Source organism: Pleurodeles waltl, chromosome 6 (assembly GCF_031143425.1).
Source record: "Pleurodeles waltl isolate 20211129_DDA chromosome 6, aPleWal1.hap1.20221129, whole genome shotgun sequence".
NCBI lineage: Eukaryota > Metazoa > Chordata > Amphibia > Caudata > Salamandridae > Pleurodeles > Pleurodeles waltl.
This window is the reverse complement of record NC_090445.1, coordinates 557,984,612-558,010,275: the sequence shown is the minus strand read 5'-3', so window position 1 is coordinate 558,010,275 and position 25,664 is coordinate 557,984,612. Positions and strand designations below refer to the sequence as shown.

General features: G+C 49.2%; 1 long non-coding RNA gene across 1 annotated transcript in view; it reads left to right on the top strand.

Moving 5' to 3' along the window:
• The window catches only part of LOC138301984 (uncharacterized), a 66,973-nt gene that overhangs the window by 15,777 nt on the left and 25,532 nt on the right, over positions 1-25,664 (top strand). The window contains exon 3 of the long non-coding RNA XR_011205203.1: positions 9,916-9,967. This is a non-coding gene — a long non-coding RNA (uncharacterized lncRNA). The remainder of the gene's footprint in view (positions 1-9,915; positions 9,968-25,664) is intronic.

Here is a 25,664-nt window from a genome sequence, read left to right as displayed (position 1 = left end):
CTGGCCTTAGCTGATTCAGGAGGACAGATAAGACGCTCATAAACACCTTGGTATCAACATTAAGGATAGAAAAGGCTATATAGGACCCGCAATGCTTCTATCTTTTTTATGTTTTTTGAATAACGATGATAGAGGCTTCAGACATTGCAGATGACATTAAAGCTCGTCCCGGAGACAAGTAAAACAGTCTTGTCAAAATCAGTCATTGTCCTGTAAAATGTCTTAGAAAACGCATCCAGGAACCCATCTGGTCCTAGGGATTAACGGTGCTTCTGTCGTGCTAACATCTGCCATAAGTGTGTCAAATTTGAGATGTCCATCTAGGTGATTTGTTCAATAAATGGTCCCCATATTCCAGAGAAAAAGTAGTGCACATGCCTTTTTATGACCAACTTTTTGGGTCTAAAGGATGATACTACACTGGAGCTAATCAAGGACACTGGCAACAGCACGATGTTGTGGCATCTACACCACTGCCCATTTTCTTTAGTCTCACTCATCCTCCCATCCCTTCTGTGGCTGCATTCGTGGCAACTGTCTATTTCCCTACCAGCCCTATTCCACTTGCTTGCTTCAGCAGTCTTTTCATAGACATGGGTGTGGTAGTCGTGTAGGCCGCTAGTTACGAGACCATGCTAGTACCCGGACCGTCTTAACACCTACCCCTCAGCACCCCACTAGCTGCTGACGCCATAGGCCTTTAGTCTAATCTTAACCCACAACCATCTTGTTGTGGCTTAGATAAAGTAGCACCTGTCTCAGTTGCTGAATATAATATGGTGGTAAAAATAATAATTTTGGCAGGGCTATGCTTTCCATTCTTACAAGCCCCACTACATATTCCTATGTCCATTCGGTGTCTGATGGAGAGCTAATCTTCCTTGCTCCTGCAGGTGTTTCCATCTCTCTTGTGCACGAGGGCAGAGTAGGTTGTCCTACCTCCAGAGATAGGTTGTGGTTCTTTTTCTTTTTTATTTCTTTGTGCAGAAAAAACCCAAAAAGGTCCTCTTTATTTGTGGTCCGTCAACAGCTACCTCCACAAATACAATTTCTAAATGCACACCCTGGCTGAGGTGTTGTCAGTGCTCAAACATGATACTTTATGGTAGTGCTGGACCTTCACAATACTTATTCACACACTCGCTTCCTGAATTTTTCACACATGTTAACTGTGTTTCAAAGTGAGCAAGTAGCTTTTTAAGTTTACTGTGCTCCCCTTTTGTGTCTTCACAAAACTGATGATGGTGGTGTCAGCTCATTGGCGTGGGACTATCATCATCTTTGAGCACAAACAAAGGTTATCTTTCAGTGTTTCCAGCCTGTTTGAGGGTGCCTGACCGATCTTCCATGTTAGTCACCAGCTGTCAATAGTATTTCAAGCAGCTTGTTTCACTATAGCAGCCTTAACATGTTTTGTTAGAGCACACTGAAATCTTACATTTGTTTTTGAAGATTTTCTCGTGAACTCCATTTGAGTCTAATCACTATGGCCCTCATTACAACATTGGCGGTAAATGCCACTTACCGCCGTGCAGAAGACTGCCAACACACCGCCGCGGCCGCTGAATTCCACCACAGCTCGGCATCTGCCAAAATCCAGACACCCACACAAGTCCGCCACACCAAAGGTCAGTGATAAACTTGTGATAACAAGTCAGGCCAACAGGAATACGCCCACACTATCATGACCAAAAAATCCACGCAGCGGTCTTACAACCGCGGTAAACCTTTGGCGGTACACACCGCCGCGCTCAAAATACACTCTCTTAAAAAAACACAACCACATTGGACAATTCCAAATACACACACCTTATACACATACACACCACACCACGCCCACACCACTATAAAACACCCGCCCACATCACCCACAAACCCTTACTACCTAAAATATTGATGAAGGCCAGAGAGATAGCACTGCAAAGACAACACCACCATACAGAGGCACATAATACCATCACACATACACATCCACGCACAAAACACCACACACCCCTAAACATCACCTTACACATCACCCACACCACCCCATGTCGCCGCAAAGACACCCCAAGTTTTCTGAGGAGGAGCTCAGGGTCATGGTGGAGGAAATCATCCAGGTAGAGCCACAGCTATTCGGATCACAGCTGCAGCACACCACCATAGCTAGGAAGATGGAGCTATGGCGCAGAATCGTGGACAGGGTCAGCGCAGTGGGACAGTACCCAAGAACACGGGATAACATCAGGAAGAGGTGGAAACGACCCACGGGGGAAGGTGTGTTCTGTGGTCTCAAGACACCACATCGCGGTTCAGAGGACTGGCGGCGGACCCCCACCTCCTCCCCCACAACTAACAACATGGAAGGAGCAGGTCTTGGCTATACTGCATCCTGAGGGCCTCACAGGAGTAGCTGGAGGAATGGACTCTGGTAAGTCAAAGCTTTCACTACTTCATCCCCCACCCTACTTGCATGCTATCACATACCCCCACCCTCGCCCTCACCCCCATCACTCCAACGCCTCACAGATGTCCCACTATCACAAACCACACATCCCAACACCAGGCCCTGCATGCAACAACAAAGCATGGACACCCATCACAAATGCATGTCCACTGCACATACGCACACAGATCCCTAAACAATAAGCACCCAAGCTCCTACACAGGAATGCAAGCACTGGGGTACAGGGTCACCCACACATTGCACACCATGGCACACACAGATACTAAAACTATACCTTTACACCCATGCAGGACCCCTACCCAATGTCACCAGACAGGAGGTTCCAGACATGTCCACTCCACCGACAGAAGAGGCCCACAGTGATGACAGCAGCTCTGTCCAACTGGATCTAGATGACCAGCCCGGCCCATCTGGGACCTCGGGACAGTCGGTTCCCCTCACACTGGCACAGGCCACAACAGAGCCTCCCCCCTCTGGAAACACCAGCACCCACCCAGCGGGCCCATACCTCTGTCCCCAGGACACGTCAAGCAGCAGTGTGTCCACCACTACAGGGAACCAAGGCTAACCCACCACCCCAAGAACAGCAGGGACCTGGGGGCATTGGCAGTGGGCACACGGTTCAGGGGACAGAGGCCCAGGAACACAGGGGAACTGGGAGGGCTGCTGGGCGACAGGGGGAGGACAGGCCTAGGGAACCCACTCTCACGAGGCCTTCTCCAACATCATGGGAGCCTACCACCATTCCCAGGAGACGATGGCAGCGGTACTGGCCAAGTTTCAGGAAACCCAGCAGCTGCAGGAGGAACAGTATTTGGGGTTCAGTGAGGAACTCGGATCCATCAATACCACCCTGGGCACCGTTGTAGGGGTGCTGAAGGAACTTGTGAACACCAGGAGGGACACTGTGGCACAACAAGGGGCCCCTGACACTAGCCTGGATGATGAACTGCCCACCACCTCCGCCGGCGCTAGTGGACAGGAGGCACCGCCACAGGGCCTCAACACCAGCACCCCACCCCCTGCAGGTGGAAAACTACCATGCAAGCGGTCCCTGAGATCTAGGACAAAGACAGAGAACATTGCCAAGACCCCTGCCAAGAAATGAGACCACCCTGATTGTCATCCTTCTGTCCCACTTCGTCACCCTGTCCATCCATCAACTGCCCCAGCTCCACTTCCTATGCCCCGTTGGACAATGCATATGGTCCATACAATTGCTGCCATGGACATTCCTCCACCATCACCCCTGACCATTTTACAACCCCCTCCACTATTTAGCACTTAAATAAACACACTTAAATCACAAAATTATCAGGAGTCAGTCTGTGCTTTCACAAATGTGTATTTGCAATAACTGAGGAAAATAGCAATATCCATTGTATTGTCAACATACCTATGTCACACAGCTCTAGTTCATGAGGAAACCTAGCAGAGGTCACACAGTGGGACCCGCATCTGTGAAATCGAAAGGGAAAGTGACAAATCAGGGTTCATACACTAGGTGAAAGTGACAGACAGATGAGAGGTAGAACAAGTGTATCAGATGTAGCAGGCAGTGATGTCTTCTTACCTGTGTCTCACTGGAAGTATTGATGAATCACTGTGTTTCTGTTGTCGATATCCTGTTCTTCTGCTTCCTCGTCTTCACTGTCCACAGGCTTCACAGCTGCCACAAGACCTCCTTCAGGACCATCCTCCTGCAGAAAAGGCACCTGTCGTTCCAAAGCCAAGTTGTGCAGCATACAGCAGGCCACGCTAATCTGGCACACCTTCTTTGGTGAGTAGAATAGGGAAACACCCGTCATATGTAGGCACCTGAACCTGGCCTTCAGGAGGCCGAAGGTCCTCTCTATAACCCTCCTAGTTCGCCCATGTGCATCTTTGTAGCGTTCCTCTGCCCTTGTCCTAGGATTCCTCACTGGCGTCAGTAGCCATGACAGGTTGGGGTAGCCAGAGTCACCTGCAAATGTCGAGTTACAACTGTTAGACACACACTAACCCTTAGGGGCCACCCAATACCCAGACACCTAGTCACACTGTATAGGGTACATGTCCTCACCTAATAGCCACACACAGTGCCTCTGGAGTTGCCCCATCACATAAGGGATGCTGCTATTCCTCAGAATGTAAACGTCATGCACTGAGCCAGAAAACTTGGCATTCATATGGGAGATGTACTGGTCGGCCAAACACCATATGCACATTCATTGAATGGTTACTCTTCCGGTTTCTGTACACCTGTTCACTCCTGCGGGGGGGACTAAGGCCACATGTGTCCAATCAATGGCACCTATGATGTTGGGGATATGTCCCAAAGCACCTTTCACTGTAGGCAAATCCTCCACCTGAGCTGAGCGCGATGTAGCTGCGCATTTGTTTCAGCAGGGCAGACAACACTCTGGACAACACATTGAAGAACATAGGCTGGGACATCCCAGGTGCTATGGCCACTGTAGTCTGAAAAGACCCACTTGCCAGGAAATGGAGTACTGACAGCACCTGCAGTAGAGGGGGGATGCCTGTGGGATGGCGGATAGCTGACATCAGGTCCGGCTCCAACTGGGCACACAGTTCATGGATTGTGGCACGATCCAGTCTGTAGGTGACAATTACATGTCGCTCTTCCATTGTCGAGAGGTCCACCAGCTGTCTGTACACCGGAGGATGCCGCCATCTCCTTACCTGCCCCAGCGGACGTGCTCTATGGAGGAGAACAGTGAGCGGAGGGTCAGCCAACACTGAGGTACGAAAACACAACTTTATTGCACATATTTTTCAATCCGCTATGTGCCTGTCTTAGTGTGTATGCAAGGCCTAGATATGTGTGACACATTTAAAAATGCCATGTGGCCCCCTGAAATGGCGGCTGCCTGACCTGTAAGGTGGGATAATGGGATATGAGGTAACTGCGCTGGCGTTGTACATAGTCGCGGTAGGCGGTCAAAGACCGCGGCGCAATCCTGCATTGGTTAACATTGGGCTCTGTGGGTCCCAGGAGCCAATGAAGATGTACGCCGGCGGTGACTGTACGCACCGCCGTGGACGTGACCGCCATTTTCTATGTTTTCACTCACTTGATACCTGATGTTCAACAGGAGATGATCTACACTGCAAGTGCTGCTGTGACCTCAGTCTGGAAGAGACAATGGCTCATGTGTCTGGGGAAAGGGCCCCTGCCTTCACCACGGAGGAGTTGGAGAAACTAGTGGATGGGGTCCTACCCCAGTACACACTACTCTACGTTCCTCCAAACAAGTAAGTACACTGTGAGCATGCTGTATGGGCAATGCCTGTGTGGAGTGGTGTAAATAGAAGATAGGGGGGGAGGGAGAATGAGGCGTGCATGAAACGACGGTGAGTGTATGTGCGTCATAGCAAATGTAGGAACGCGGGTCAATGACTGATGTTGCGGACGGTTATATCTTCTCCTTTTCCCCTGTACTATTCCTGTAGGTCAGCGCCCACCAGAAGAAGGATATTTGGCGTGCCATTGCCAAGGAAGTCCGGACCCTGGGTGTCCACCACAGACTTAGCACCCACTGCCGGAAAAGATGGGAGAACATTCGCCGCTGGAGCAAGAAGACGGCAGAGGCCCAGCTGGGGAAGGCCTCCCAACGTGGGAGAGGTGCCCGTCGCACCATAACCCCCCTGATGTTCTAGAGCCTGGCGGTGGCATACCTGGAGTAAGATGGGCACTTGAGAGCACCCAGCAGCCACATGGGGGTGAGTACACTCTCATTCAGCTGATTCAGAGCACATTGGAGGTGTCTGGGTGGGGGAGGTGGGCTGTGGGTACCTCTAGGCCAGGACGAGTTGTGTAGACAAGGTCCCTTCGTAAGGCAGGCTATGTGGCACCCCACCAGTGTTAAGAGCCATCTACACCTAGTCAGGCGCCTGTGACTCATGTGTGCAGCAGTCGGGCATAGGCCTTGTGTACCCCATGTCCCTGTGATTAATTAGGGAACTCTAAGTGCATGGCGTAGTGCAGAGGGCTGCTGTGTCTGTAGTGTCCGCCAACGGTAGCGGTATTGCATACACTGAACATGTCTTTCTTCTGTCTTACCCACCTTTTTGTGGTCTACCTGTTCTTGTGTGCATTAGCATCATAAGGCGGAGGAGCAGTAGCACCGGAGCAGGAGGGAGCTGCATTCCACATGGCCCTGGAGGGCGAGACAACGGAGTCTGAAGGCACCAGTGGGACAGAGGGCGAGGGGAGCTCCACGGCCGGGACAGGAGCTGAGACCAGTGACACGGACTCCTCCTCTGATGGGAGCTCCCTTGCGGTGGCAGGCCCCTCTGTGCCCCCTGCATCTACAAGTACAGCCGCCACCCCACCACCAGCACCGCCCTCCCAGCCGCCCCTCAGCGTGTGCCCCGTGGCCGCTCACCCAGGAGGGTGGGCATCTCCTTCCCCCCCATGCACTGCAGCCCCTGCCCCTGTCAGCCCTGCTGCCCTCAGTGAGGAGGCCATTGACCTCCTCAGATCCCTCACTGTTGGGAAGTCTACCATTCTGAATGCCATCCAGGGTGTAGAGAGGCAGTTGCAACAGACAAATGCATACCTGGAGAGCATTCATTCTAGTCAGGCAGCCCAACAGCGAGCTTTTCAGACTCTGGGCTCAGCACTGATGGCAGCCATTGTCCCTGTGTCCAGCCTCCCCCGCCAACTTCCTCCACCCAGACCCAATCCCCTCTACCTCAGCCCATCCCAAGCACACCATCAGACCAGCATGCACACACCTCAACACACAAGGGTAACTCTGTCAAACATAAGCACCACACATCCCACAGGCACTCACACAAGCATCATACCCATGGAGACATACCAACATCCACTGCCTCCACTGTGTCCCCCTCTTCCTCGTCTCCCTCCTCCCTCCCTGTCACGTCTCCACTCACACCTGCATGCACTACATCTTCAGCCACTACGTCCATCACCACACACCGCTCACGTGCACTCACCACCCCACTACCATTCACACATCCCCAGTGTCCTCTCCCAGTGTGTCTGTGAGCCCTCCTCCCAAAGTACACAAACGCAGGCACACACCCACCCAACAGCCATCCACCTCACAACAGCCTCCAGCCCATGCACCTTCACCCAAGTCAGCAGATGTACACCTCCTACAACCCCTACCTGTTCCTCCACTCCCAAACCTCCTCCATCTACCCGTCCCAGTGTGTCTAAACAAACTTTTCCTGTCAAACCTTGACCTCTTCCCCTCACCTTCCCCACCCCGTCCGTCCCCTAGGGCATGGCTTTCCAGGTCCCAACCCAGCACCTCAGCCACCACATCACCGGGAACAGTGGTGCCAGCAGTAACCGGCTTCTGGAGTGCGCCAAGCAGCAGGGCAGCCAGTGTGCCAAGGAGCCAGACCACAGACATGTCCCCCACCTCAGAAACACAAGAGGTTGGCCATAGCCCAGAGGGAGAAGGGCAAAACACCTGCCACCAAGGGCTCTCCCAGGACTACAGTTGGGAGTGGGAAGACAGCTGCGCCACCATCCAAGGTGGGGAAGGGGCGCAGAAAGAAAGTGAAGTCGCCGCCAACCTGCACGGTGGACAAGACCGCCACCAGCACCGCCGCCACCAGGACACTGCCGCCACCAGCACCGCTTCCCAGGACACCGCCGCCACCAGCACCGCTTCCCAGGACACCGCTGCCACCATCTCCGCGTCCCAGGTCACTGCCGTCACCAGCACGCTCACTGAGCCACCCACCAGCACCGCAGGCCAATGAACGCTGCAAGCACCGCCGCTACTGAGGCCGCCACAATCACCGCCAGCGGCCACTCCACATCATGGGCCAGTGGCACCGCCGCAGATATGGCTGCCATCCTCAGTGGTCAGTCGTACGAAGCTGGTGGTCAGTTTCAGGGGCTTGGACAGCTTCCATGTAGGCCCACCATGAGTGGAGATTCACATCCACTACCTCTGTCCTTGGCAGGATGAAGCACTCTGGGCACCAAGCCCCCTCCAGAACCAGTGGAGACTGTTATTCACTTGTGAGACTGTGGCTTTGCACTCCCCAGGGTACATCAATGGGCATGGAGCCCCCTCATGGATCTGGTGGTGTTCACTCAGCCGGCTGAGGTGCCTGTTGTATTTCGATCTGATGCCCCTTCAGTGTTCTCTCCGTTTTGATCGGGTATCTTGTTGTGGCCTCGCCCAGGCATTTTGGGCCCAGTGGTCCACGGACTATGTATGTGCAGTACATGGACTTTAATTCTTGGTGTATATATTTGTTAATAGTGTATATATATTTGAGTACTGGATTTTTATTGATTAGAATCGTTACAATCATTTCCATTGTCCTTGCATTCTTCCGGGGGCCTTGGGGGGTGTAACTGTAATGTATCAACATGTATTTGTCACTCTTTTGCCTCCCCCTCCCCTGTGTCGTAGGTGCAGTACTCACTGTTGTCTTTGCCGCTGGCGTTCGTGCTCCTGGTAGAGGAGCAGGAAGACAATGGCTGGCAGAATATGGAGTTCCGGCTCCATGGCATCCTGGTTCCTCGTGGAGTGTGTAGAGGTGAGCATTTTTTCTTACAAGTTCTGTTTCCGCTGTGTTTTTGTTCACGTAGAACCTGCCCCGCAAAAGGTGGCGGATTGGCCTCTCATGATACTGTGGGCGGTACATTGTCTTCCGCCTATCTGTTGGTGGTGACCGCCATGCTGTTTGTACCGCCTTGGCGGTCGAAGTGTTAAAGTGGCTGTCTATGTTGGCGGTTTCTGTTGGCTGTTTTACCGCCGCTTTAACACCGACCGCCAGGGTTGTAATGAGGACCTATATGTTTGGTGACGATACAATTTTTTTCTTTTTTTCCCCGTAATTACTTCTTACATAAGGGTTAACGAGCATCTAACCCTCTCTGTATCCACACATTTAGCTACCATCTATTGAGGCAAGCTGGTTCTCTTTTTCCAAAAGTGTTCTCTCTTTCACGTTGGTCTAAATATTGTCCTGACGACTTTTTCTCTTCCTCCTCATTCTTACATATATTTGACCCACAGCGGTCATTCATTGTACTAAACAACGCTAAATGGATGATCAGCTTTTTATTTGCTTAATTGCTGTGAAAATTAGGCAAGCTGATGAGAGAAGAGGACCATCTCCAACTATCTTTTTCTTTCTATTAAAAAGTGCTATGCCTTGGCGAAGAAGCAGAATTCTGATGGCTTATGTGCTACTTCCACCAGAGCGGAGGCAGCTACTACGGAGAGATATTCTTATGGTATCCATTCTCAAAAAACGAATGTGTGGGTGTAAATTGTTAATCAGAGGAACACATTATTTACCTTTGTTAACGTATATTCATACGTGTGATTTATTTTTTTACAATTACGATGTTTAGATTTTCCTTCATTTTATATATTTTTGTTATTGTAAAGAACAATGGATGCTAAAGAGTACAACCAGATTCTGAATTATATACGCAGTAATCTGTACCCTGATGATTTCAGTAAAATAATGAAGCATGGATTACGGAGATTTCCAAAAAAATCACCATTGATGGTAAGTTAGTTTTCAAATTGCTTTGGAATTAGAAAATGTTTATACATTCATACAGTTTACTGTACTTGTTTGAATGACGCTTCAAGAATTGATGATCCTTTCAATTATATTGATCTACCTACTTTTGTGTTAACAAATTTTGTTTAGTCTGATTCATTTAATTATATTTAATTTTTTTTAATGATTTTTATCGTGTGTGTATATATGTGTGTGTACATATGTGTATATGTGTGTGTGTGTGTGTGTGTGTATATATATATATATATGTATATATATATATATAAATATAATGCTTTTAATGTATCTTTCATGCAACATCTGCAGTAAATAGAACTCTTCCTTTAAACGTTCTTATGTTTTTTTGGCAAATTAGGTGAAAAGTTGTTCTTTGTAGGAAAGGGGAAGAAGGCACAAGTTATCGTTGGTGAAGAATTGGCAAAACACATTTTTAATAAGTTACATTCTTCACTAATTGGAGGTCACTCTGGAACTAACAAAACCAAAAAGAGTAGTGGCAACAGTTTCTATTGGCCAAACATGCCTGATATTGAACAGTGGGTGAGTTATGTATTGCTAATCTTTCAAAATAACTTCTAGGCAAAACATTTCTTTTTTTGTTTTTATTGAGACATACTTGTAAAGCTATTGTTAGGCAAGTTTTTCATTCCTAATAAAGGTATTTTTGCACACACTTTTAAAGGGCGGCTTATCACCCAGGGAGGCTCAAATAGCTGTTGCGTACCTGCTACACACTCTGCGATACATGTGTTTAGATCCTTTGTGAGCTGGTTCAGTGAGTCTGCATGTCTAACTTTGAGTGGAAGCGTGTTTGACTGGGCTACAAGGTAAGAGAAGCATCTGCCTTCAGATGTGCTCTTCCTGATTCTGTGGATGGCAGCAAGGGTGGGTTTAGAGGATAAGACCTGCCCGATGGGGTGTGTGTGAGGAAATGCCTTCTTTGGCATGGTTACCCCCTGACCTTTTGCCTATGCCAGTTATGGTTGAAGGTGTGCTGCAACCCTGCTAACCAGGCCCTAGCACCTGTGTTCTTTCCCTAACCGGTACCTTTGTTCCCACAATTGGCACAGCCCTGGCACACAGATATGTCCATTGTAAATGGTACCCCTGGTACCAAGGGCCTGTTGCCAAGGAAGGTCTCTAAGGGCTGAAGCATGCCTTATGACACCCTGGGGACCCCTCACTCAGCACACGCACACTGCCTCAGTTTCTGTGTGCTAGTGGGGAGAAAAGCACTAAGTTTACATGGCACCCCTTTCAGAGTGCCATGTCCACAACCTACTCCCTGTGGCGCATAGGTAAGTCACCCCTCTAGCAGGACTTACAGCCCTAAGGCAGGGTGTACTATACCACAGGTGAGGGAATAGCTGCATGAGCACTATGCCCCTACAGTGTCTAAGCAAAACCTTGGACATTGTAATTGCAGGGCAGTCATAAAAGAGTATAAGGTCTGGGAGTTTAACAAACACGAACTCCACAGTTCCATAATGGCTACACTGAAATATGGGAAGTTTGGTATCCAACTTCTCAGCACATTAAATGCACACTGATGCCAGTGTGGTATGTATTTTAAAATACACCCAGAGGGCATCTTAGAGAGGGACCCCGGAATACCAGTCCGACTCCTAGTGCTAGGCTGACCAGTTTCTGCCAGTCTGCCACAACCAGACGAGTTTCTGGCCACATGGGGAGAGTACCTTTGTCACTCTGTGGCCAGGAACAAAGCCTGTACTGGGTGGAGGTGCTTCTCACCTCCCCCTGCAGGAACTGTAACACCTGTCCCAGCTAGTGGAGATGCCCCCCCCCCACAATCCGGCCACTGCCCCCACTTTAGGCAGCAAAGCTGGAGGAGATGATGAGGGAAACAAGGAGGAGCCACCCACCAATCAGGACAGCCCATAAGGTGCCCTGAGCTGAGGTGACTCCTGCCTTTTAGAATTCCTCCATCTTGAGATTGAAAGACGCCCCCAAAAGGAATATGGATGTGCCCCCATCACCTCAGGGTGGAGGCACAAAGAGGGTGTAGCCCGCTCCAGGGCAGTATAGCCATTGGCTACTGCCCCCAGACCTAAACACCCCCCTAAATTGAGTATTTAGTGGTGACCCTGAACCCAGGAAATCGGATTCCTGCAACCTGCACAAATAAGTTCTGCTGACCTGAAAGCCCCGCAGAGATGATGGAAACACCAACTGACTTGGCTCCAGCCCTACCGGCCTGTCTCCAGACTCCAAGAAACTGCACAGCAACGCATCTGTCAGGGACCAGCGACCTCTGAGGACACTGCAACATTTTTGCTACTTTGAAAGAACTCTCTCTTCCCGCCGGAAGCATGAGACTTCTCACTCTGCATCCAATGCCCCCACCTCGAGCTCCAGAAAACAAATACCGCAGAGGGGACTCCCAGGCGACTGCGATAACGTGAGTAACCTGAGTCGAACCCCCCCCACCCCCCACCCCACCCACAGCGACACCTGCATAGAGGATCCGGAGGCTACCTCTGACTGTGACTGCCTGGTAACCAGGAACCCGATGCCAGGAACCCGACGCCTGGCCCAAGCACTGCACCTGCAGCCCCAGGACAGAGAGGAACCACCTACCAGTGCAGGAGTGACCAGCAGGCAGCCCTCTTCCTAGCCCAGTCGGTGGTTGGCCTGAGAAGCCCCCCCCCGTGCTCTGCCTGCATCGCCTAAGTGACCCCCGGGTCCCTCTATTGCTTCCTATAGCAAACCTCACACCTACTTTGCACACTGCATCCGGCCCACCCTTTGCCACTGAGGGTGTGTTTCGTGTGCCTGCTTGTGTCCTCCCCCAGCCCCGCCCCGCCCACCCCCCTCACCACCAGTGCTCTACAAAACCCCCCTGGTCTGCTACCAGAGTACAAAGGTATTTACATGCCAGCAGACCAGAACCGGAGCACCCCTGTTCTCCATAGGCGCTTATGTGTTTTGGGCCCTCCTTTGACATCTGCCAGCTGACTGGCCCTGTGTTGATGGTGTGGTGACTATGGGGTTGCCAGGAACCCCCAACGGTGGGCTGCCTATGCCCAGGAGACTGACTGTGTAAGTGCTTTACTTACCCGAGAAACGTAACCAAACTTACTTCCCCCAGGAACTGTTGATTTTTACAGTGTCCACTTTTAAAATAGCTTATTGCCATTTTAACCTATACTGTGTGTACTACTGCTTTAATTCAAAGTTTCCTACTTACCTGTGTGGAGTACCTTGCATTTTATGTATTTACTTCAAATCTTGAATCTTGTGGTTCAAAAATAAATTAAAATATATTTTTCTATATAAAAACTATTGGCCTTGGGTTAAGTCTTTTGAGTGTGTGTTCCTCATTTATTGCCTGTGTGTGTACAACAAATGTTTAACACTACCCTTTGAGTAGCCTACTGCTTGACTACACTACCAAAAAATAGAGCATTAGAATTATCTAATTTTACCACTATCAACCTCTAAGGGGAGCCTTCAGACTCGGTGCACACTATCTCTCACTTTGAGATAGTATATTCAGAGCCAACTTCCTACATACATCAAAATAGAACCTCATATATTGTAAATGTGAGGGTGTCACACAGATTATTTCCATTAATAGTAGTGAGCTGCTCCTGTGTTACAATAATGGAAAGACCTCACTATCCCTGAAAATGAGATGTTAAAACATTTAGAATGTAGACCAGTGTGCCAGTGACCTGGCCAAAGAGCAGAAGGGGAACAGGGTCATAGATAAGCAATCACCAGGAGAAAGTAGAGAAGAAAATAAACCTGCAAGGATAAAATAAGGAGAAAGGAAGAGTAGGACGGTAGAAGAAAATGGGATAAGGTGAAACCAAGTAAGGTCATAATACATTCGATGGCAAGATTTTTTGGCAACACGTGACATACTCATAAATTCATCTCAATGGCCAGCACGTCCTCCTTGTGTAACATTGCAACCAATTAACGAATATCAGAAAGTCATTCTCACACTTGTACGTAGCTGTCCGTCCCTTGCCCCCTCCCAACTTGATACCAAGTTTTGATGCAGCTTTAACTGAAGTGCACTGGCTTCCTGGTAAGCAGGTCCCCAGTGCCAGTCTTCTTTCCCCAAAACAAGACACCTGATCCCTTGATCCCAAGTGATAAGGCTCTGTAGCACCCTTCTAAGTCCCATAGTAAGTGTTACCTAGAGTGCCTAGGTACTGCAGAGGGTCGCTAAGAGCTGTAGCAGAACTTGTTCTTCTCTAAGGGACCCAGCACTGACCTCATGCAGACTGCGTGACAAGGTGCCCCCTAAAAGTGAAAACACAACATGACTTATGGACTGTGTGCCATTCCCCTAAAACACTGCATGTAATATTTGTAAGTCACCCCTACAGCAGGCCTTATAGCCCTAAGGCAGGGTGCATAATATTATATGCGTGGCCATATCTGCAAGAGCAGATATGCCCCTGCTATGTCTGTCGTTTCTTAGATATATTAAGTGAACAGGGAATCAATTTTAAATAAATGTGTTGGACACTGATTAATACGAGTTGCCCAGCTCCATGATGTCTTCAATGAAAATAGGGATGTTTGGTGTTGAACAGCTCATGTTTTATAAGCCCTGGCAATGGATTTATTAATGCACGCATCCAGAGCGCACCTTACACTTGCCTCCTGAAAACATACCAACTGCTTCTGAGCTAAGTGACCAGTTCTAGTCAGTTTGCCACCAACAGACTAGAGCCTGAGATCCAGGGGTGAGAGCCTTTGCTCTTCGGAGGTCAGACACAAAGCTTCTCAGGGTGAGGTGTTGGACACCTCTTCCCATAGCATGATCTGCATTCCACGACGGATCTGGTCTCTTAGAGGGAGATGCCGACCCCCAGAGCCCATCTGGCACCTGGATATTCCGGAACATTAGCTATGTAGGAGGCATTTTGCATTTCGAGGCTGGACACACCCCTAGGGTGACCAGCCCAAAATGGACACAGCCTAGGAAATTCAGCTTGTGTCTGGGGGAATTTAGGACCTCTGGACATGGTGTTGCCGCTCCCCACAGAAAGTGGTCATCTACAGGGTGTAGTGACTCCAGGGGTATGTAGCTGTAGCAAAGTACCCTTTTTGTGGCATGGTTACCCCCACTTTTTGCTTGTCAGTATGCTAACCAGGACCCCAGTTACTGTGCACTCCCCCTGTACATTTGTTTTCTATGACTTCATACCTCCCACATTTGGCATACTGGTGGCCCATGTAAGTCAATAGTATATGGTGCCCAGGGCGTGGCGACACCAGGGGTTCCCCATGGGCTGCAGCATGTTATGCCACCCATGGGGACCTATGTAAAATGTGTTTGCAGGACTGCCATTGCAGCCTGCATGTAAAGGTGCATGCACCCTTTCATTGAAGATCACTGCATCAGGTCCCTGTAAGTCACTCCTAAGGCAGGGCCTCCTAGCCCAGAGGGCCTACTGCAAGTACTGATGTCAGAGGGCACCCCTGCATGAGCACAGATGCCCCCACAAACTCATCTCCATTTTCCTGGACTTCATGAGTGCCGGGATGCCATTTCACGCGTGCACTGGACATAGGGCAATACCTTTGCCAGCTACATAAGTGTAACTCTGAACATGGGCATGTTTATCAAACATTTCTGACTTGTAGTCCAGGAAGGCAGAACAAAAGAATTTCCTTTAGGTGAGGGAGGCAACACCCTCTTCCTTTGTTGAAAAAAGTGTTAAATGACTTGTGAGGGGTAGCCTTGCCAAGCCACTGGTATGCTTTGATGGCCACCTTTGGTGCCATCCTTGCATAAACCGATCTGCACCAGTTGCGGGACCCCTAGTCCCTGCTCTGTCATGGAACTGAACAATGGAAATGGGAATGACCACTCCCCTGTCTAGCACCACCACAGGGGTGGTGCCCAGAGCTCCTCCAGATGGCCCTTTGATTCTGCGATCTTGACCTTAGGGTGAGCAGAGGCCTCTGGGGGCATCTTAGTGGCCACGTCAGGCAGGTGATGTCACAGCCTCCTCCTGATAAGTGGTCACGTGGTTAGGTGACCAGTTCCCCTTCCATGGCTATTTAGGGTCTCCCTCTTGGGTGGGTTCCCAGATTCGACATGCAAGACTCCAGCATGAATCATCTGCATCGTTTACTGAAACTTCTGGCCTCTCGAACCGCAGCTGGACTCCACAGGGACCTACAGTCTGCATCTACAGCTACGCCTCTGCTCTCCAACATTGTTTCTCTTGCTTATTCTAGCAACTGCAACATTTCCCCAGCTGTGCATCTTATGAGGGCGGCGAGTCTTCAGTCTGCACTAAGAAGCAAACTTCCCGTGGAATGAAGGAGTCGCTCCTGTGCATCTGCAGGCATTCTGCTACAATGACGACCGGCTGCATGGATCTCCTCTTCTATGGAACTGTGTGGATCCTGCATCACAGGTGGTGGTCTAGAGTGGTCCTTGGCGTCCTCTCTACCAGCTGTCCAACTTGAGTGAAGGTAGGACCTTCCCTTCTCCGTGCATAGTGTCTCTTGCAACTGACAAGGCTTGATGGCACCTTCTCCCGCGGAACTTCATTCTTTGTGTAGCTCCAGTCCACATCACTCTTCCCTGCGACACTCGGCCCTTCGCATGGTTATTCAGCGACGTGGGACTCCTTTTTAAGTGTCCTGCATGGGCCTCACCGTGACTCCTGTTCTCCTTGCCTGCGAGTCATCTGTGTGGGCTGCATCTTCTTCTTTGGACTCTCCGCACTGCCGAGGGTCGCTAGGGACATCCCCTGTGGGTTGAGTTCCCCCCCCCCCCACCTTGGCCTTCCTGGTCCCCAACAGCTCCACTGCTAGCAACTGCGATATTTGGCTTTTCCAGGTCTTGTGTGTGTGTTTTTTTGTTTTTTTTTCCCACTGCACAGACTGACTGCAATCCTTAATCCAGCGTGGGACGTCGACTGCATCAGCCAGGAACTCTTCACCTGCCCCAGTGTTGACAGTCTTCTTTCCACCGTCAACCAACTCCTGCATCCACCTAACACCAACAACACCCCACCCCCACTCCCCCTGGTCTAGAGTTTTGTCTGCTGTTTTTCAGTGTTCTCAATTGCTTTTTAAGCCTATTCCTGATTGTTACTGTACATGTATAGTATGTTTACTTACCTACAATTGGAGTATTGCCTAACTAGTGTTTGTGTTTGTATTACTCTAATAAAGAGCCTCTATTTTCGTAGCACTGAGTGCCTTCTTTCATTTGTGTAAGTGCTGCATGACTACAGTGGTATTGCATGAGAGCTTTGCATGTCTCCTAACTAAGCCTTGGCTACTTATCCACAGCTACCTCTAGAGAGCCTGGCTTCCTTGACACTGACTCCACCTCACTCATAAGGGATACATGGACCTTTTATACACCAGGCCAGATTCCTAGGGTACTCCAGTGATTACTACACTTCACTCTCAATACCGCCCCTAAATTGAGTATTTAGGGGAACCACTGATACCAGATTGTAGGAAGATGGCTCTGGATATGCTATATCAAATTGAGATATAGCCTGTACAGGGATTCACCAGAGTTTAGAGGCAACAAATATGATACTAATGCTGTTTTGTTGTACTGTGGTCGAGCAGTTAGGCTTACCAGAGGGTAGTGCAAAGCATTTTTTGTACACACAGGTAATAAATAAAGCATGCTCTCAAAGACCTAACTTCAGGGCAATTTTTTGTAAATATCAAAAATTGTTTTTGTCCATTTATTTCTAGAACCACAAGATTCAATTTGCAAGGAAAGTACATTTACAAGTAAGTATCCAAAATATGTATCAATACCTATTTGTTTTAGTTTGGCAATATAAATGGCTTATGTGAATATAGCAAATATCTGTTTTAAAAGTTGACACACTGCAATTTTCAGGAACAGTTCCGTAGGGAATAAAAGGAAGTACAGTTTTGGAGGTAAGTACCAGACCTACAGTTCCATTCTCTGGGGGTTATAATGCCATGGGTCTCAGTTTGAGTTAGCACCAAGCACCCTCTACTAGCCACACGGGGCTGGCTTGGTGCATAGGTCAACATTGCTGCCGGGTTTTACAGTGGGAACCTATGGAGACTGGGGGCACTCGGAATCAGGCCTGCTTCTAGGTAAGAAGCCTGAGCATTTGAGGCTCACCACCAGGTGTTACAATTCCTGCAGGGTGGAGGTGTTAAGCACGGGCACAGTGTCAGCTTTGTTTCTGGCCTACGAGAGCACAAAAGCACTCACCCCAAGGAGTCAGAAACTTGTCTGTTAGTGGTTGGCTGGCGCAGACCCGTCAGTCCTGCATTAAAGGAATGGGTAAGTACAGGGAGCATCTCTACAATGCCCTCTGGGTGCATGTTTCAATAAAACCAGCACTGGCATCAGTTTGGGTTTATTGTGCTGTCAAGTTTGACACCAAACGCTCTAGACTTCTGTGGAATTCATAATGACAAACTCCCAGCCCATATACTTAATATGGCCCCACTGGACTTAGGGGCATATTGTTCATGCAGGTATGCCCTCACCTGTGGTATTGTGCACCCTGCCTTAAGGCTGTAAAGCCTACTTGAGTGTTGACTTGCGTATACCAGAGGCAGTGGTTTGTGGGTGTGGCACACTGAGAGAGGTGCGATGTCGAATTTGCCTTTTTCTCACCACCAGCGCACACAGGCTGCAATGGCAGTGTGCATGTGCTAGGTGAGGGGTCCCCAGGGTGGCATACGACATGCTGCAGCACTTGGGGACTTTCCAGTTAACAGGGCCCTTGGTTCCATGGGTACTTTTTACAAGGGACTTAACTGTGTACCAAGGGTGTGCTGTTGTGTGGACACAATGCTACAGTTTTGGGAAATAACACTAGTGCTGGGGCCTGGTTAGCAGGATCCCATCACGTTCTGTCAGTTATCACCAATATCAGACAAAAAATGGGGGGCAACCATGCCAATAAGGGCACTTTCCTACACAAATTCTCTGACTTTCTTCCATGACACAAAAGGAGTGTGCAACAAGACTGCAAAACCATAGACCTAAGAAGCACGACTGACGTGGTGACAAACCTGCCTGCTGCACCTGGCCCTTGAGGAGCAACTGACCTGTCCTGCCACTGTAGATTTAAAAAAACAGGGAGCGCTGTCTGTGCTTCACAAATCACCAAGAAGAACTCTTTTGGATTACAGGTGCTGCTGCCCTGCATCTGCAGGCACCCAAAGAAGAACTGTGAGGACCAGGACTGCCAAAAACCCAACACTGGGCAACATCACTGCAGCTGAGCTGCCTAGCCCGAGTTGAAGTGGGCCAGCGGTGTCACCATGGTCCCCAGGCCGTTCAGACACAGCCTACCCAGAGCTTGCCCTATGTGGACTTCCTGACAGCGTTTGCAGCCTGATTCTGCAGACCCCTAGCAACAGTGAGTGACCTGAAGACAAAGACCCCATGCCTCCGGACACCTCTGCACCCGTCTGCCCTGGACCTAGGAGAAAAGGACCAAGGCTGTCCCCACATCTCTCTGCCTCGTGAGACCTGAGGCCACTTGTTGGCTTGTTCGGACTAAACCCCAAGTCCATGCCTATAGACTGTTTCTGCCGGGCCCCTTGCAACCACAAGGAACTCCAGCACCAGACCTGATGCGAGAAAACACCACTGCACCTGCACCCCACAGCCTGAGGTGAAGTGGACCAGTGGTGTCCCTACATGCCTAAGGGTCTCAAGGTTCGAAACCCACGTGGGTTCCTCTGATGTGGACTCCCAATCCATCCCTCAAGCAACTTTGTGACCAAACCGGTCCCTATAGACTTCTGACGCTGAACTGTACCCATGCACCCAGCTGCCCGAGGTGAATGGTCCGTGTGGCCGAAGTCCAGGAGATTGGTCACGTAAGTCGCTTTACTATACCTGTATGCAGTGCTAGTTCTTCCTTTATAGGATAACTTTACTGCATCTTAAAAATGCACTGTATCAAGTTTTGCAAGCTGTAAAAATTCATAAATCAAAATATCAGTGTTTATATAAAAGTACATGTTGTTTGTATAAATTGGTGTGGGATTTCTTTCAGTGTGTCTCACTTACCGTAGGAGTCGCTTGACCGCACTACCCAAAAAAGGAGCATTTGGGATGTAATTTGTTCCTCTGTGATTCCTCTGATGATTGGTTTGACTTTTTGCGCGGTGTACCTCGTTTTGGTTCACTATATATGCTGCTTCCTACAATACTCATATACTCATGCACCCAGTAATACACCCACAGAGGCACTTGTGAACTCGCACAGTCCTGCGTCTGAGAATCACGCAAGCACTCAGACTCACTGAGGTACTCATGCGCACACTCACAGAGCCACTCGGACTCAGCGACTCGTGCACCAACTGAGTCTCTCAGACCCATTCAGAGACGGACAACTCCACTCTGCTCAACTTGCCCATGCCGCCACCCCTAGAATTGGTAACAACGCAGCCAGAGGGAGATCCTTTTCCTACATCGCCGAACAGACCTAGAACACGCTACCTCGCCAACTCAGTCAGTCCCCCTTTGTAGGAAACTTATTGTTTATAAACTATATCAAAATGACCTACAGTACGCACAGAGTCCAGGTGTTCTACAGAGGCTAAAGTAGATACTACAAATGCATTTGTTCTACACACCAAGACAATAGAAGAAGCACACGCTTAATGACTGAACTACAGACCAGTAGGTTTTTATATAGAAAAATATATTTTGTTAATTTATTTCTACAACCACAAGATTCTCTTTGCATGTAATTACATCAATAGATAAGTATTTCACATATATATCAATAATAATACTTTGAATGAAATTCATATAGCATACAGTTTTTGAATAAATGCCAATAAAGCTATTTAAATGTTGACACTACAATTTTCAGGACACATCCTGGGGGAAGAAATTAAAGCACAGTTTTAGAGGTAAGTACTTGACTTACAGTTTCAGTCTCTGGGGCTTAGGAAGTCCACAGCTGGGGGTTCAAGTGAACCCCAAGCACCCACCACCAGCAACACTGGGCCGGTCGGGTGCAGAGGTCAAATTTGAGCCGTTTTAAAGTGGGCTCCTACGGAGACAGGGTGCACTCTGAATCAGATCTGCCAGCAGATAAATACCTGTTCTTTGGTGGGCAGACCGAGGGGGAGGGTTAGAGGGGCAGTGTTGGGGCCACAAGGAGGCATCAAACACGCACCCTCAGTGGCACTATGGCAGCTGGGTGCAGGATGCAAACAAGGCATTGGGTTTCCAATGGATCTCTGTGAGGAGACCCCAGTGGTCACTCAGATGCTGCATGTGAGGACCAGGGGGTCGCCTGGAGCAAACCCTAAGCTAGACAGGGAGGAGGGCCGCCTGCTGTGAATGTACCTGTGCCGGAGGTCGGGTTCTCTGGGGGCTGCGGGTGCAGTGGTCTTTTAGGCATCTGTAGTAGGCTGGCCTTCTATGCAGTGTGCAAAACTAGGCACACTATGCAGTGGGTCCAGGCGACCACACTTTTGTTTCCAGGAGCAAAAATTAGACCACCTAATGCTACAATTTTTAAGGTAGCTGGTCCAGCAGTTAGGCTAATCCAGGAGATGTACTAAGCATTTGTTGTGCTCGCAAATCCAATCATGCAGCACATGCACTCAATGAATAACTCGAGACCAGAGTTTATAAAAATACTTCAGTTTTATTTAATTTTTAAGACCACGATCTTTGAAATACTTTTTTAGATATTACTTTTAAAAGTTGTAATAAAGTTAGTCTTTCTGCGCATAATTACGCATCATTGGAATCAATGTACAGTTGCCATTCAAAATTGTACAATTAAGTTACCAGTCCTTTTTTTTTTTTTTTTTTTTGCAGGTTGGTCGCAGCAGTCAGTAGGCACCTTGTGCCAGCCGGAGAGCCTCTTGCGGCTCCCGTTTCCGGCGGGAGCAGCGTTGGAAACGCTTTTAGCACAGGGCCACCTGTAGAGGCCACTTGGAAAAGATGGTTTCTGGGGGTCCCATTGGGCTGTCAAGGTCGCAAGGATTTGGGGATCTGTGGAGCACAGCTGGTTCCTTGTTGCGGGCACAGAGTGGCCGGATGCGGGGTGAAATCCAGAGCTGTGCTGTGAGTCCTTTTGGAGGTGAGTCTCTCTGCCTGCTTACAGGACACTGTGAGCATTCTGGTGGTAGGTCCCAGGGTGTTATTAAAGTCCCTCTACAGGGGCTTCCACCTGATCCTTTTTCAGCTCTTGGGGAGCTGGTTTGAGGTTGTCCCAGGGAATTGGCCTAACTCGGCCACTGGAGGGCAAGTGGCACCAATCTTGGCACACTTGTAGGTCACGTCCGGGACGGTAGTTAGTGTGTCGTGGGGTCGGGCTGCAACTTAAGGTTGTAGACATATCGGCCAGCCAGTGAAGCGACCTTCACTGGCTTATTGGATCTTGCTTGGTTTTTGAGTGGTGCCTCCACTCAAAAGGGATATCTGGGGTGATTCCTTAAGCCTGGATATCCCCTGGGTTGCTTGGGCTCGGTCCAGTGTCCAGCTCCTCCACAGCAGTGATTTGCGGGTCCTGGGTGCAGCAGGCAGGGTTTGGCGCCTTTTCTTGTGTAAAAGGTCCGAAGTTCTCTTGCTTTGGATCTTCTTTGGTGCAGGTCTCCTTTGTCTTTTGAAATCTGATTTCTTGGTCTAGGGATGTCCAATAAATACAGAATTTAGTGGGTGTTTTGGTGGAAACTTGGTAGTGTCCAATGGGACACTTACCTATGGGTGGCTCCACCAACTTTAGTGTCCACTTCCTTTGGGAAGGGTCACTTCCCTAAACTTGATTGGCTAGTTTCCTCCATTTCAAGATGGAGGGAACTGAATTTGAAGGTCCACTTCGCAGACAATACCTTAGAGGTGGTGCATGCTAGGTTAGGCCGCCACTCCTAATCTTTGTGTGGTTTCCCACCTTTGCTCACTCCAAAAGTGTGGGTTTGCAAAGTGGGAACCCCTCTGCTGCTAGCAGAAGGCCTGGAGGCTCGAGTTTCAGGGGCTGTAGCCCTTTGAAGCTCGCTATCGGGGTGTTGCACATTCCTGGGGGAGTGGGTGTTAGCTCCTCCACCAAGGAAGGGCATTGGTTTACAAACCAGGGAGACAGGGCTCTCCACCAAGGTTTGTATATGGACTGTGTGGATGTGGCAGGCTGGATGAAACCAGTCAGAAAATATGCCAGGATAGTTGGCTTTTGCAGGGGACACCTCTAAGGTGATCTCTGGGTACATTTTATTATAAATCCAGTACTGGTACCAGTTTGAATTTATCATTCAGAGTGGTTTGATACCAAACAACCCAGGGTTCAGAGTAGCCATTATGTAGCTGGGAAACTCGTGTTGGCCAGTGTCCAGCACATACATTAAAATGGCTGCTCTATTCACTCACTATATCCCAGGTTTGCCAGGGACACGCTGGGAACATACTGCTCATTCAGCTGTGCCCTCACATATAGTATGGAGTATCCTGCTTTAGGGCTGTAAGGCCTGCTATAGGGGTGTCTTACCCATAGTTAATGCGGTGTACGGTGGACAGGGCATACAGGTAGTGTGCCAAGTCGAGTTTGTATTTTAGGTTTGCAGCAGGAGACTCGGTCTGCTATAGCAGTGCTGTGCGCATCTTGATGCATGTCCCTTGAGGTTGGCACAATCAGTGCTGCTGCCACTAGGCGCTTATCCAAAGTACCACATGCCCTGGGTAGCTAAGTACCTTTTACTAGGGACTTGTAGTGGTAGCTAAAGATGTATCCAATCACTTTTACAATGTTTTAGGGAAAGAACACTGGTACCGGGAACCTAGTTAGCAGGATCCCAGTACACTCCAGTCCAAGTTGCATTCAGAAACCAGGCAAAAATGTGGGGCGGTAATGCAATAAGGTGCCAGTCTCTCACAGTGCGGGTATATTCATCCAGGGCTTTCGGGTCAGGTGTGGGGGTCCTCGGTCTTTCCTCTGCAGGCATCGTTGTGGGGGGGTCGAAAGATCAACCCAGGGTGGGCACTTGCTCACAATCGCCTTATGATTCTTTAGCTGGTTGGGCCACGTGTTCACTGACCGTAGGGTGCCTGGTACAGGGTGGTCAGGACTCGCATGTCTGGAGGGGTGCCGTAGTCCCTTGGTGTTTCCTTCTTGGACAGGGCCGCTGTCCACTGCAGTTCTTGGTTCTTTTGGGTGCAGGACAGCCTTCTATAACTTGGTCGCGGTGGCTGGTCCCGCTGGATGCCTCACTGTTTTTGTGCAGGTTTTTTTTGGCAGGAGATGGGCTGTTAGGGCTAGGGCCAAGTCAGTTATTGTCGTCTTCTCTGCTGGGGGTTCAGCTCAGCAGTCCTTCTTCTTTCTTGTCAGGTCAGCCGGAATCTCATGAGCTGGGTTCAGGGAAGCCCTTAAATCCTGGATTTAGGGGGGGTTACAGGGGTCAGAGGGCAGTAGCCAATGGCTACTGTCCCTGAGGATGGCTACATCCCCTTCTTGTGTCCACTCCCTTTGGGGAGGGGGACGCAAACCTAACCCTATTGGTTCCTGTTCTCCAAACTAAGATGGATGATTCTGCAGGAAGGTGGGGGGGTGTCACCTCAGCTCTGGACACCCTTGGGGTGGCCCTAGCTTTGGATTGTAGGGGGGTCACTCCTCCCTGCTTTCCATAATTTTCCTGCTGGACTTGCTGCTGAAAGTGGGGCTTTGTCCGTGTGCGGACAACTCCACTAGCTGGAGTGCCCCATGGCACTGTAACAAGAGGCTTCAGCCTTTGAGGCTCACCACCAGATGTTACAGCTCCTGCAGGGGTGATGGTTGAAATGGCCCTTTTTGCAGGGTTATCCCCAAACGTTTTGCTGCCTTCCTACAATATTTTTCTGGTCTGTTTTTGATTGTTTGTCTGTGCACTTCACCACTGCTAATCAGTGCTAAAGTGCAAGTGCTCTCTATAGAGCTTGTACCATTAATTGGTTTATCCATGAGTGCCATATTTGATTTACTGGTAAGTCCCTAGTAAAGTGCACTAGAGTTGCCCAGGGCCTGTAAATCAAATGCTACTAGTGGGCCTTCAGCACATTAGTAGCCCTGTAACCATGGCTCAGACCTGCCACTACAGTGTCTGTGCGTGCAGTTTTAAACTGCCAATTCGACTTGGCAAGCTTACCCACTTGACAGCGCTAAACCTTCCCTTTTACTACATGACAGGCACCCCGAAGGTAGGCCCTTGGTAGCCCCAGGGGCAGGTTGCAGTGTATGTTTAAGGGAGTACATATATGTAGGACGTTGACTCTGTATATATTATTTCAAATTGAGAAATAGTGTGCACAGAGTCCAAGGGTTCCCCTTAGAGGTAAGATAGTGGCAAAAATAGATAATTCTAATGCTCTATTTTGTGGTAATGTGGTCGAGCAGTAGGCTTATCAGAGGGTGTTGTTAAGCCTTTGTTGTACACACACAGGCAATAAATGAGGAACACACACTCAGACTTATTCCAGGCCAATAGGTTTTTATATTGAAAAATATATTTTCTTAGTTTATTTTAAGAACCACAGGTTCCAGATTTACATCAAACACTTTAAATGTAAGATACTTCACTTAGAAACTTTAGGAGCTTTGAATGAAAACAATATCATGTACAGTCTTTGTAAAAATGGCAATAAGCTATTTTAAAAGTGGACACAGTGCAAAAATCAACAGTTCCTGGGGGAGGTAAGTAAAGGTTAGTTTTGGAGGTAAGA